This window comes from Rhinopithecus bieti, unplaced genomic scaffold, assembly GCF_001698545.2.
Source record: "Rhinopithecus bieti isolate Rb0 unplaced genomic scaffold, ASM169854v2 scaffold_20150, whole genome shotgun sequence".
Taxonomy (NCBI): Eukaryota; Metazoa; Chordata; class Mammalia; order Primates; family Cercopithecidae; genus Rhinopithecus; species Rhinopithecus bieti.
In genome coordinates, this window is record NW_016810565.1 from 2,446,244 (window position 1) to 2,461,050 (window position 14,807).

Consider the following 14,807-nt stretch of genomic DNA (forward strand, 5'->3'; position numbering starts at 1 on the left):
TCCGAGTTGAATACTTTTTCAAATTGATTTAGAGATGGGTTTTGAGTGTTTTTTCTATAACTTTCCCAAATTGGTTGTTTTCTACTGTTTATCTCTTGCCTATTTTGGATACAGGACATTCTACCACTGAAGAGAGTCCCTGGTGACCAATAACACATCTATGCATTCCCAAGCAGCTATCATTTAGGGACATAAATGGAGGGATATATGGAGTTCCATTTATTTATTAAGGGTTCTGAGAAAATGCCAGCATAGGGATGCACCATGGTAACATTCTCCAGATGTTGAGAAGTCTGACTTGGTTTGGGGGCCCCTAGTGATTATTTCTCTTCTAATGTAATCATAGCACCTGAAGGGAATATTGGGTCTCCAAGGATGAACAATGCAAAGAAATCTTGAATTGAATGACCCCTATGGGTACAAGTCTAAGCTGACTGACCGTGACTGTGACGGTGACATTCATTTCCTGCCTGCTGCCAGTGCTGAAATCATGGTTAGACAGAAGAGCAGAAGTTAATTGCCTCAGGGAAAAGATCCCTGTGCTAATCGTCACATTAAAGTTCACATTGCATTAAAGTTTCTAGCTCAGGTTTATCCCAGCAGCTGGGCTCAGACGAGCCATGGAATCTCATGTCTGTACGTAATGACTCTTCTCCAGAAAAATTTTCCACTTCCGTTGAGACTGAAATGGGAAAACATTTAGTTTGAACTATAGTTTGAAGACTTCAGTGGGTCCAGGAAGCCTGGAGTGAGAGAGGAAACTTGATTTTGTCTTATGTGGGCCAGATCATACCAAGAGGGGCTGGCTCTCAGACCCAGAGATTCAGGTGGGCTAAAGGGTCATTTATTAGACCTGATAAAGATGATTCTGAATCATGTTTTCAACTCACCACAGCAGGACAGATAGCAACCACAACCAACTTAACAAAGAAACTCCAGGAAATATCAACATTTGATTGGTTTATTGGGTGGAAGGCAAGAGCTTAAGATCAGGAGTTATCTTTTTTTTTTAATAGATGAGGCCTGGCTCTATCACCCAGGCTGGAGTGCAATGGCGATTTTTATAGGTGCAGTCATAGCTCACTAGAGCAAACTCCTGGGCTCAAGCAGTCCTCCTGCTTCAGCCTCCTGAGGAGCTAGCATTACAGGTGTGCACCACCACGCATGGCACAAGTTATTTTTTATGAGCACTTAGCATATCAGAGCCATTCTCACCTTCCCTATAATCCATACCCTTTTACATCTCCTTCATGTTACATTTATTATACAAGGCAAATCTGCAGAGTAAAGTCAGCAAAGTGCTGCCAAGGTAACCTGGACTCTAATTATGAGTCCAAGTTAATCATTTAATAGTGCCACGTGGTCTCAGACAAATTACATAGTCGATTTAAACCTCAGTTTTCCAATCCTTAAAGTGGAAACAATAACATTTATTTTGCAACTTAAATTTTTATTTTATTTATTTTTTCAGCATTAAATGAAATTGTATGTAAAACAATTTTAATACTGTGCAGATGGCAGACACTTTGGAAATCTTCTTCAGATCTCATCTGTTTTGACTCCTTTCTTCTGAATCCTTCTAATCTGAAGCTGTTTAATTGTGTTCTGCTTGAGGTTTTTATATTTTGACTTAAATGTAGGTCATTTGTTTACCAAATATGAAAGTCAAGTCCCCAGGGATAATATTTCTTCATCTGTTGCTTTAAATTTCCCTGAGAGACCCAGATAGTTTTGTTTATTTAAATCCACTTTACATTTTGAGCTTCTGCTAGTGCCAGGCATCCTACTGGGCACAGGACATGGCAACTGTCAGGAGGAAATATGGTATTTATTAGAAAACTAGCTAATTATATTGTAAAGAAGACTCTGATAAACACCATAGAAAAGGTGGAATTAATGAGGAGGGAGAAATTAATTATCTAGTGGGAGTAATGAAGAGAAAGAAATTAATTCCTTCTTAGGAGGTAGGGGAAGACTTTTAGAGGAGGTGGCATTTATGCTAGACCTTGAAGGAAAGACCTCTCTTTCAACCTCTTGTTCTTCTGTACTTAAAAAGCAATCACTCTTTGAATCATGCTAAATTGCTAGTAGTCAATAGTGAAACCAACCCATAGCACTGCCTGTTGAATTCCTGCATCACTGCATTACGAAAAGAGCACTGGACAGTCCTGCAGAACTGTACTTCCACTTCAGGGCAAGGCATTCAGCCTTTCACTGCAAGTAGTTGTTTTTTTGTTTTTTGTTTTTCCTTGGTTTTACACATTGCTATGGTTTGAATGTTTGTCCCCTCCAAAACTCATATTGAAATTTCATTGCCATTGTAACAGTATAAAGAGGAGGCACCTTTTAGCAGTGATTAAGCCAGGAGGGCTCCACCTTCACGGGCGGGATTGGTGTTGCTATAAAGGGTAGGTTCAGTCAGACCCCACTTTCCCTCTCTTGCCCTCTTGCCTTCTACTATGTGATGGCATAGCAAGAAGGCTCTTGCCAGATCAGATGCTAGCACTGTGTCATTGGACTTCCCAACCTCCAAAACTGTGAGCTGATAAGTTTCAATTTTTATAAGCTACCCAGTCTCAGGTATCCCGTTATAGCAGCACAAAACAGACAAAGACACATTTCTTTGCAACTTCCTATACCTCAATGTAGTTTAAAACCAATTTTCTCTCATTCAGTAGAAGCTGTATTGCTATATGCCTCATATTCCAGAAGAAAATAAGCTTTTTAATGTAGTTAAACACAATACTATTTCAGCCATTATGTTAAAACAATTATATTATTTACTCATTATTCATCTTTATTTTTAATTAATTTATTAATTAATTTATTTTGAGATAGTTTCACTCCTGTTGCCCAGGCTGGAGTGCAATGGTGTGATCTCAGCTCACCGCAACCTCTGCCTCCCAAGTGCAAGCAATTCTCCTGCCTTACTCTCCCGAGTAGCTGGGACTACAGGCGCTTGCCACCACGCCAGCTATTTTTTTTATTTTTTAGTAGAGACAGGGTTTCACTATGTTGGCTGGACTAGTCTCAAACTTCTGACCTCGGGTGATCCACCTGCCTCAGTTTCCCAAAGTGCTGGGATTATAGGCATGAGCCACATCGCCCAGCCTCATTATTCATCTTTAAATGTTTTCCTTAAACCCTATCAGCTCCTTCACATCTCCTGTCTGTTGAAACATACAGAACTGGACACAGGGTGCTGGGGAGGATGCAGCCAAGATTTGGAATGAAGAAACTGATTATCCTCAGCTACCCTTTGCTCAAGGCCCACCCATTTGTTCATGCAAACATAACCAGATACAAGCTGCCTTGAAGGAGTGTGACCCTATGCACTCTCTGTCAATTGACCTAAATTCCAAATTGTCTCAGTTAATAAAAAATAAAAATAAAACAAACAAAACTAGCCTTTAAAGTGTTTCTCTAAGTCCCAAGACTGGGTCTGCTTGCTTGCTGCATGGGTGGCATTGGGCTCTCAGCCTCAGAGCTAGCTGAGAAGCAAGATATGCTCCACTTGCCTCCTGCAGGATTTCTCCCTCCTGGGTTAAATGTGTTTAACCTTTGGAATAAAGCAATATGATATTCAAACATCTTCTAATGAGGCTCTTCAACTTAGGTCTTTGAGTTTTTATTCACCTGAGTGATTTCCCTTAAGCCTGTAAAAATAGACAATTGCCAGGTTTAATACCATCTCTTCTTGTTAAGAAACCAGCAACCAAAACTGTCAGTCAGCTAGGACACTGTAATTGTATTAGTGCTTTAGCCACATGAAAGCACAGACACACTGCTGCTCAGGCTCATCTGAGGTGTAGTTTTGGTTAACACCACTGACAGTATCAATAGTCTTTCACAGACTCTAAAAAGAACTATTTTCTGAACCTGCCGAGAGAAGTAGGAGGCTACTATTTCTGTACATAGGTAATATGCATATTTACTATGACTGTTCCAGGAGAAGAAAAACTAACCCCCATAAATAAATCCATTCCTAAATAACTACCTAAGGGAGTGTTACCTTTTAGGATAAACACTAAGGGGAAAAAGCATCCTGACTCTGTAAAATGTCCTGTGTTTGAATTGAAGAGCTCCAGAAAAGTCTAGTTTGGTCATGACATCCATTTGGGTCTTAATTTTGTTTGTGTTTTGATTTTGTTTTACTAGGAGAAGGGCTACTAATCTCTTTTCTCCCTAACAATTAAGGATATTGTGCACATTATGTAACACAAAAGATGTAAAACGTCTTTGAGAGTAAAAGCAATAGGAGAAAATTAGTAAGGCAAAAATACTTTTTACTTTAGCTCCCCAACTATTTCGATGAAGTGAATCAGACTTACCTTGCATTACTTTCTCTACATCCACATCAAGGTTTTGTGGATTGAGGACACCAGGCACACCTGAAGGATTCATAGTTGGGAAACAACGTGATGCTCGGAAAAATCACTGGGCTGATGATTCCAGATGGGAGAGAGGATGCAGGATCCTGGGCCTAGGGAAAGAGCAGTAGAGGTCCTGATGTCCTGCTCATTGCCTACTGCTTGGCAGTGTCTTTAGAATTAAAGCGACAGGAAGAAAGAATTATATAACATTTTTAAGTTAAAAGAGACTTTTACAGATGAACATCTCTAGAATAAGTCACATTGATACTAAAGTAACCAAGAGGGTTCTGTCCTAGGGGACTGAAGACAGTATATCTGAAAAAGGGTGACTACAGAATCGCAGTTCAGTGTTGTTACTCACATATAGAGCTCTTTACCCCCAACTTGATAAAAAACTGAGCACTATTTCTGGTCTTTGTCTTGACCCATATTTGAAGCCAAGAAAGGGGACATAATCAGTGTTTCCTCAGGGACACAGAATTAATGGGCCTGGCTTCAGGAATCCCTGAAGACAGCTTGTCCTGGTGATTGGGCTTCTTCAATCCTCCTACCGAGGTGCATTTAGGCCATGCACAGGGAACGAGGAGTTCAGTGGTGTTTTGGAGGCAGGGCTCTACGATTTTCACTCTGGCTTCCATCTGATTGGAATCACAGTCTGCACAGGTCCTTATTGGACACGGGTCTTTTCACACTGCAGAATTCAGAGAAGTACAGTACGGGCTTTGAAGAGCATAGAGTATAAACTAAAGAATAGGGCCTGGACTTCGGAGTCAGACAAATGTCAGGTCAAACCACAGATCTACCCATTATCCAGTCAATGACATATTCTGTCTTCATTTGTCAGTTGGTAACAATCATCTGTTTCCTCTGTGCTTGTGAGAATTAAAATGCAACCCAGCATATGTCTGGCACAACTAGAAAGTTCTGAGCAATAGCTCACTTCTCTCATGCAATCTTTATGACTGGTACACAGCAGGCACCTTGCTAATGGGAACAATGGTTAGAGCTGAATTTGAACAAGTTCAAGAGAAAATGTAATCTATGGTTAATAAAATGTTAATTTAGAATATTCCTAAAGGAGCAGGAAGCTGAATTCTCTAAACATGGTTAGTATTTTATAAAGTAACTCTTAAGATTCTACAATTTTTTGTTTTGTTTTTGTTCCTGTTTGTTTGCTTTTTTTCCTCCTAGCTGCTGAAATAAAGATAGTATCAGCATTACTATTTGCAAAACTTTATTCACAGCAGCGGCACATATCTCCCAAGCATCTAAGTAGCCTGGGGTCTTCCATGAAGAGTTGTATGCTTAATCAGCCCCCAATTCCTTGAGGAGGAACTTGAGTATAAATTGTTAAGGTACTTGCTTACCCTGGGAAATGAATTCCGTCTTTCTGGCATAAATGCCCCATTTGATAAATGAGAATATGAGGGTAATGAACAGAATCTGCAGTCCCTGTGCTTTCTTGTAGGAGGTAAATTACTAAGAGTGACTTGACCCCAAAACATGTCTTTCTGGCAACTCCTTCTCATTCTCTTCTCAAGAATGTCACTGTCTCCTTTCACTTCCTGATGATTTCCCCACAACCCTACCACCAATGGGTCCACCCATTCATTCCTTCTTTATTGATGAACAAGCTCTGAAGACTTAAACACAACACCTGTTCACAGAAAAGCTAGGGTCCCTTAACTAGGTAAAGTCTAAGGTCAACTCACAGATAAAAAACTATAGTGAAAATATAAATATAGCCAGCTCTGCAGCACCGCTGACTCTCACAGCAAAGCTAACGAGGTAGCTGAGGACAAGGCTTCTAGCCTGGGTCAACTTGGATTTGAGTTTCCTTTCTGCCATTTAATCATGATATGGCTTTAGGAATCTTAAGTCTCTGAAACTCATTTTTTTTAGTTTGTTTCTAGAGTGGATATCAAAATAGCAGCATTAAAAAAATTAACATTTAAATGAAAAAATACAGCAACATTACATATATACATACATATGAAGAGAGAGAGACATTATAGTGTCCCTCACAGCAAGTCCTTGATATGTCTCATTTTGTTTTTCTCTTAATTGATTCAATTAATATTTTTTATTATATGCAAGTGTCTGTCGCTAGCAGTTGGGATAGAAAGTATGGCATGGTTGATGTTATAATGGAGGAGAAAGGTGTTGCAATGATGGTAGAGTCTCAGAAATCCTCCAAGATTCCAGGAGGGAGGAGGGTAGAGTAGGTAAGAGTGGAGACACTGGCATGAGAGGATGCTTGTCAGTGAGGGCTAAAGAGGAATGTTGTACACATAAAGATATACTGAACATACGGATTTCAGGAGCTGCACGGTTTTTCAGACAGCACTGAGTCTCTTCCATCTTTTTGTGACCCAGATGTGAAGCGAGGCTTTATAGGATGTCCACTCTGGCTGTTGGAAAGTCCTGCTGGGTAGTCTTTAGAGTGCTTCTGGGATGATGCATCAATTCCACATCCTCCTGGGGTCCTTGGAGGGAGTGGTAGACTGGGAGGGGAAGAAGGAAGGACAAACGGAGATTAGAATCATAAGAGCTTCAGTGACAGCTCACCTTACTACAAGTTCCAATATCAAAGCAAGTCTTCTAATTTTCCCAGACACAGACAGGTAGCTCTGATGGTTCTGGAAGGTTCCCAGAGTACTCTGAGAAATAGAGAATTTGCATAATTCCTGATAAATCTTCTTATATTTTAGGGGTAAACATACCTGGGTTCCACTTCCAGATTGGCCTCTTATAGGCTGTGCAACCTTACACAAGTGTATTTAATTTCTTAAATACCCATTTTTCTCACTAAAAAATGGAAATAATGAGAGAATACAATGGGTTTATAATTTTTGAGATGCACAAAAGACATGATACTTTTGGTATATTTTAGTATCTGACCTTCAATAGATAGCAGCTATAGTAATTATTATTTATTTATTTATCTATTATTTGAAATGCCTATAGTCTGGCTCTATTAAGGAATCAGCCCATTTTAGAGATCAGTTCCATTAAGGATAAACAAACAGAAACTGCAGACTTTAACAAAGGAGAAGAAAAAAGGTTGGGACAGTTGCATGAGATGAGCTAGTCTAGTAGACTTGGTGAAGGGCCTTCATGCTAAGAGGAAGGGGTTAAACACTGGTGCCACTGGAGAGAATGGCACAACAAGGTTTGTGAGGAGAGGGGAGGGCATGCATTTAAACCAATAGACAGAGAAGATGCCTTTCACATTTCCTACCTTCGAAGTCTCTGTGGAATTGGAAGAATTAATGAACTAATATCTATAAAGTACTTGGAGGCTATCAAATAAAAGAACTATAGAAATCCCAAGCAGTAGTATCATGTTATTAAACATTTATTGAACATAGTACAGAATATATAGGAGCTATACTTTCTGCCCAGAGGGTTTAGAACCTAATTGCAATATTTTATTAATCATCTTGAGGGCAGAGGGAATTCTAAATAAACAATAAGTTTAACATATCTCCAAAGAACTATAATAGATATTGCATCTGATCGCCATAATTTGCTCCCTGATTTTCTGGAATGTAATTTTATTGTCATTATACAATACAAACAGTTATACTGATACTAATGATAATGATACAAATCAAATAAATTATATGCCAGACACTTTTCTAGGTACTCCGTGTATGTTATATCCAATCCTGACAACAAATTCTGAAGAATGGGATTAATATCCTCATTATAAAAATGAGTAAATTGGGGCTTAGGGAAGTTATCCAAGATTATAGAGCTAGAAAATAATGTATTTGGCCCTATAAAACAGCAGAGACAAAGATATTCTAGTTTATAGATTATCTATCTTTTCCCCACAATCTTTTGAGATAGTTGAATAGTCTAGCTGTATACAAGCACTATAACTCTAGTATCTGCCTATTAAATTAATAACTAAAAGTTCTTAACATAGACTCTATAGATACTCTTTAAAGTGTTCATGGAATGCTGTAAAATTCTTTGCAAATTTGTATTTCTAATGTGTTCTACATTTTTCAGAGGAGTGGATTTAGAAACTTCATTAGATTATTAAAGGAGTTCATAGTCCAAATAAGATTAAAAACACTGAGCCCATCTTGGGCCAATTGTGTGTATTGGACAGGGTCCAGAAATATGCTTAGCATGAACCCCATCCTTAACTTCATATATGGCTCAGATATCAAGGGAGTCAGGGATCTACATATGAATGAGAGATTCAACGTTCTTGCAGCTTTCCCCAGTTGATGTTTGTACTTCCTGTTTTTCAGTCACCCCTTGTGAGCCAGGGATATTAACTATACTCCCAAGGGTTGTACCAGTCTAGTCCCAGGCCCCTGTCAAATACCATCTCTTCTATAATATACTCCTTAACTCTCACAGAAAAGTTAATTACTCCTGCATTTATGTGTATCTCAGTATAAACCCATATTCAAGACATTATATAGCATTGCAATTAGGTATGTGTTTATCTCCTTCATCAGAGTCTGCAGTTCTGTAGGGCAAGAGCAATATCATAATTCAGTTTTTTTCCTATCTATATCATGGGACCTAGAATATAATCAGTACTCAACTAAAACTTAATGAATAGACAGGTAGTTAGACAGATGGATATACTGGCACATGAATATTCTTTTTATAGTATTGAAAACTAAGATATTGAGGGGCATGTGTTAGGACATAAGAACCCACTAATTTTCGGCCAAGTTATACGCAAACTTATATTAGTAAAATTGGTTATGACCATGGGAAGAAGATGCCTGTCACACATGAATTGATGCTTTCCTTTTACTAATGGTTATAGAAGAATAATTCAATGTCATAGAATTTTGCAAAGGGTATAGCTTTTCCATTTAGAATAAACTTAGGTGATCGGCTATAGTGTGCTGTAAAACTTATTTCAGTTTGCCAGTTCTCTAAAAAAGACACACTCCAGTTGACTTTCCAGCTCCTGCTTTATGTAACTTGGCTTAATAGAGCAAAAACTTCTCATGATCACAAAAGCCTAATATTAGCACCTCAGTAATGTATTTAAGTTGCCACCTACCCATATAGGCTGCTGATCCTTGGAGGAGCCTAATAGGACAGGAGAATTCCTGCTATGTTAGAGTGCCATTGACAGTGAAGAGGATAATAATCTTAAGCAATCTATCAGACTTACATTTAGTGAAAATTCATAGCTTGTTAGCCTGGCTAATCTCTGAGTTACCTGTGTTTGTACAGAAAATCCTGTTATCTCTTACCCTATCTATTCCTGTGGTGATCAATGGGACTGTATTCACAGCAGAAACCAGTCCCGATGATGTCATCCTCATCACCATGGGAACACTGTCTTTTTGCAAAGATGAGAGTTAAGTCCATCCTAACAAAAGTCCAAGGGCTCTCTTGAAATATGATGAGAATTTTCCAGTGGGACTTAGCTATAATCCATGAGGGGTGACATGAAAGAATAAGCATTTATGAATTTTACTGAAAGCCCATGAATTCTAAGACTTAAAAAAGAAAATCTTATCTTCAAATAATAAAGAGATAAAAAGAATCCACTTTTACAGAGGCAGTTAGGTGTTTACCCAATAGAATAATCTGTGTGTTTTATGCTTTCCTCAGGTGTATCAGAATAGCCTTCCAACCCTCCAATCTGCACTGCTGCCTGGCATCTCAGGAGAACCTGGTCCTAGAACAGAGAAATGTTTTCTGGACTATTTTGGTATAAATCTCTTATTTCTTCAGGCTGTAAAACAGAGTTGTACATTTACTACTCTTTGGTAAAGCCTACTGACTTCATGAATTTGTGGCTTATCTTTCTCATTTGTTCAGTGGTGGCTATAGTAAGAAAGTTCTGAGATTTTCGCCCAGGCAAAAAAATAAAAAAATAAAATAAAATAAAAAATTCTAGTGGCATGAAAGATAACTCTTTGGTTTCTAAACGGACATGTTATATATTCCTTGGATACAGTATCCTCTAGAGTAGGAGGCCCCAAATTCCGGGCCATGGACTGGTACTGGTCTGTGGCCTGTTAGGAACTGGGCCACACAGCAGGAGGTAAGTGACAGGCGAGCCAGTGAAGCTTCGTCTATATTTACAGCCGCTCCCCATCACTCGCATTACTTCCTGAGCTCCACTTCCTGTCATATCAGCAGTGGCATTAGAGTCTCATAGGACTATGAACCCTATTGCGAACTGTTTATGTGAGGGATCTAGATTGAGTGCTCCTTATGAGAATCTAATGCCTGAGGATCTGTCACTGTCTCCCATCACCCCCATTTGGGACTATCTAGTTGCAGGAAAACAGGCTCAGGGCTCCCACTGATTCTACATTATGGTGAGTTGTATAATTATTTCATTATATATTGCAATGTAATCGTTATAGAAATAAAGTACACAATAAATGCAATGTCCTTGAATCATCCCAAAACCATCCCACCTCCTTCCCACTCCACCCCCGGTCCATGTAAAAACTGTCTTCCACAAAACCAGTCCCTGGTGCCAAAAAAGGTTGGGAACTACTGCTCTAGAGGAAACCTCGTCTGTGGCAATATGGAGGTCACAGAGAAATATTTTGTTTTATACTTTATTCTGTCACTGAAGTTTCACATTCATGAGGAGTCTATTTGCATTTTCCATAATGTCAGAAGTCATGGATAAGTCCATGAGAAGCTGAGGATATGGGCATGATCTCTGTGTTGCATCCCTCAAACTTTCTGGCTGGTGGTTTCAACAGCCAATGGGGCCCTAAAAAAGTAGGCAGAGTCCTGTCCTTTGATGCTTGGAACCAATCACTCTGCTGTGGAAGTTGAGGAAAGGGGGACATAAGTACTAAATCCATGACTTCTGGGGTCATAAATCCCTGACTCTGAGATGCAAATATAAGAAAAATTTGACACTTCAGGAGTTAAAGGCACTTCTAAAGTGCAAGACATCATTTCCTCTTACATCTGAAACCCCAATGCCCCCCAGACTCAGGCTTAGAGAAGCAGAGTAGCTTACTTAAAATCCCAGAATTGATGGATGATCGAACTGGATTTGAAGCTGTACTCTGAGATCCATGCAAAAAAAATTTGAGTCCTTTTTAGTAAAAAGATTCAAAGCTGTTAAAGCTGCTCTTGTATTTTATCCAGACACCATTCTAGTCTGTGAGTTGCTTACCACATGTGCCTTATTCCCCACCTCACCACATGTTATACTTTCATCTTCACAAAAGACACTGCAATATCAATGACACAAAAGTTCATCTATTATTTTTCCAACATTAATAAGAGACAGGAAAGATCAGCAAAGTTACACAGCAGAGAAAACCTGAACTTTTACTTAGCTTCAGCATTGAATGCAGTGTAATTTTTGAAACTGATTAACTTTGGAAAGCTTTTGAAATTTTGCACTTACTTGGAGATTATAGGAAATTGAATTAAGAGGCTCTTTGACTCTCTGCTAGCTGGGATATAGATCAGGGCTCAGACTGGCTGCTGCCTTATGTTGGCAAAGTAAGTTAGGCAATTCATCCACAGCCTGCCTTTTGATCTGATAACATGGATGTAAGAACTCGTGATGGGTTTAGTCTTATTGATTGGGTGCTTGAGTGCTTGTGGGAACTAGGATGCTGTGATATCACAGGCATAGTTCAACACGTGGCCCATAGTGTTGCTAATAAAGAACCCTTCTAAAATGCAAAGCTGATTGTTACTCTCATTCCCCACTCCAACACTCTAGTAACTTTCTTTTCCATCAGAACAATGCCAAGCTCCTTTTTCTGACATTCAGGTTAACCACAATCTGGCCCCACTTCACACCTATCAGCTACCCTTTCTACTACACAGACCAGCACCTGCTCCTTTGCAAATGCCAAATTCTTCATTTGGGACTTTATACTCCTCACTTCTCCAGGAACTTCAGGAAACCTTCTCCCTGTCCGCCTGAGTTTTGTAGGAACTTTTTCTTTACTAACATAGCATCTTATATATGGTATTCAGCACACTGTATTGTAATCAGTGGTTTTCTTGTACATACCACTATAATTCCAAGACTCTGGGAGCAGGTACTCTCCTACCTAATCATATATTTATTCCAAGTATTTACCTTGGTATATTTAGTAAACTAGTAAATGAATACTCAGGGTTCGTACTTCAAGAAGACACTGGGGATATAAAATACACAACAGGACTTGCTTATCACAATTGTATAATTTTTTAATCTCAACTTTTGAAACCTAAGTAACTTATGTGCCAGGAAAAAACATGCACATTTGCTCTGGGCATATTCTATGACTTTACATTTGTAAACTGGCATTTGTGGTTCACTTTCAGGTACCAACTGAATCCCCAGGTTCTGAGCTACAGCAAGGCTGAAGGTGAATTTTTTTAAAAAAGGCAGCTGAGTATAGGCTCTAGAAGCAAACATGTTAAAATTCAGAAGGGTTGAACTGGTGAGCTGATTGGTGGGAAGTGATGGCCACGTCCAGAAACCAGTTAAATGTCAGTACCAGCATGTTGTGAATAAAAGAAACAGCCACACTGTTTATCTGGAAAATCTCCACAGAGATAGAAACTGGGCAGACTGTAGAAATGTTCCAAACAGCCATAGACCTTTAAGTATACTTTCCACCTCCAATAATGCATTGATTTATTTTTCCTCACATATCAGTTCCTTCCATAGATTTTATTATGTCTTTCAGGGTGCCACTATCTTCCCAATAACCTAAAAACATGGTACTTAAAGATTTGGGTGATCTCTTAAGGAGGGAAGAAGGCAGAAAAAAGTTATGGTTGGTATATGGTTGTTTACATCACTGGCTACAAGGAAGTTGCTTCTTTGCTCAGGACCAGAGGTGGTGCCTCACAGAAGTGTCGTTTCTTTGGATAAAAAAGATATATAGAGAAGGTGTGGTGCCCCTTGGAGATGCACCAGCAATCTGGGAGAAATAAGTACAAGGAAATAAGTACAAGGGGGGAGAATAAGAATCTTAAAAAAAAAAAAAAAAGAAACAAGATAAGCAAAGCCATATTTTCTCTCTCTCCACACCACATGCATCATCTATTAAATTAGCTGCACTTGAGGATATGGTTAGACAAAAGCAGTCTATCCACAAAATGCCTTGGAATGGAGCAGAAAAAGCAAAACAAATGAAAACATTAAATTAACTTCATACAAAGTGTCTCTAAAAAAATAAAGACATAAAATAGGAGTAAAAGCATTTAACCTCTGGTTTCTGGTCTGGCACGTAAAGAGGTTAGAAATTACTGTTCCATTCTAACAACATGTAAAAGTCTGAAAAAACTGAAAAGAAATAAGCAACTGTGCGTAGATCCATCACAGGGCAAACTGCTGCTCCTAAACTGCCAAGATCAACAAACAAATACAGAGAAGCACAACTTACTGGAGCAAAAACCCCGTAGGGGAAACCACTATGGGAATCACTGCCAAGGTAGGAAAAATCTAAACTGTAATTGACAAATTGCTTGAGGGTTAGTGTGGACAAGTCTGAGAGATTAAAAATTTTAGCTTCTTATTAAGTCCTGCCCTCAAGAGAAACTTTTTTATTTATTATTATTATTATTTTGAGATAGGGGAGTCTCACCATGTTGCTCAGGCTGGTCTCAAATTCCTAGGCTCAAGCAATCCTCCTGCCTCATCCTCTTGAGTAGCTGTGATTACAGACACGTTACTATGTTTAGGGGAAACAATTTAATCATGCCCTAACCTGCCAGTGTTTTTTCAAAGCCTGACTAACCTAGGGGAAGGAGAATGCCCCATTCCAGCTCCGTCTAGCCATCCTGCCTGACTTAACATGGCAGGAGGAACTGAGAAGCACTGGCAAAATTCACAGTCCAAGGGCAGAGGCTCATCAAAAGACTAATATCTAATCACAGAGCTATCAAACCCTTCCCCTCCCCCTGCATCTTACCATATTACTAAGGCCTATTTACAACCTCGTACATCATGTCCACCTTTTAACAACAGCAACAACAAAATTACAAAGCACACTAACAAGCAAAAACAGTTTGGAGGATGGAACATGCATCAGGACCAGAGTCAGATATAGCAAGACTTGGAAGGATCAGACCAGGAATTAAAAAGCATATAACCTAAGGATTTTAATGAACAAATGCAGACAACATGCAAGAACAGGTGAACACCATAAAAAGAGAAATGCAAATAAAAAAAAAAAAAGAAATGCTAGAAATCAAAAAACCTTAATGGAAATAAATAATGCCTTTTGTGGGCTCGTTAGTAGACTGGACACAGAAAAGAATCTCTGAGTTTGAAGATACCTCAATAGCAACTTCCAAAATTGAAGAGAAAAGACAAAATACTAAAAAAGAATTTCCAAAAATCATGGGACAACTACAAAAGGTGCAATATATGCCTCATGAGAACACAAGGCGGGGGAGAGAGAGACAGAGAGAGAGGGACACAGAGAGAGAGAGAGAGAGAGAGAGAGA

At 39.0% G+C, this 14,807-nt stretch overlaps 1 long non-coding RNA gene across 5 annotated transcripts in view; it reads right to left on the reverse strand.

Annotated features, from left to right (window-relative positions):
- LOC108542293 (uncharacterized) overlaps window positions 1–14,807 on the reverse strand; it is an 83,217-nt gene that overhangs the window by 10,395 nt on the left and 58,015 nt on the right. For 3 of the 5 annotated variants that reach the window (XR_001889221.1, XR_001889219.1, XR_001889217.1), the window contains 2 exons: window positions 6,686–6,877; window positions 4,332–4,483 (listed from right to left, as the gene is read on the reverse strand). This is a non-coding gene — a long non-coding RNA (uncharacterized LOC108542293). Of the gene's footprint in view, window positions 1–1,651; window positions 1,807–4,331; window positions 4,543–6,685; window positions 6,878–14,807 lie in introns of those variants that run through there. The other 2 variants (XR_001889220.1, XR_001889218.1) reach the window with 2 other exon arrangements.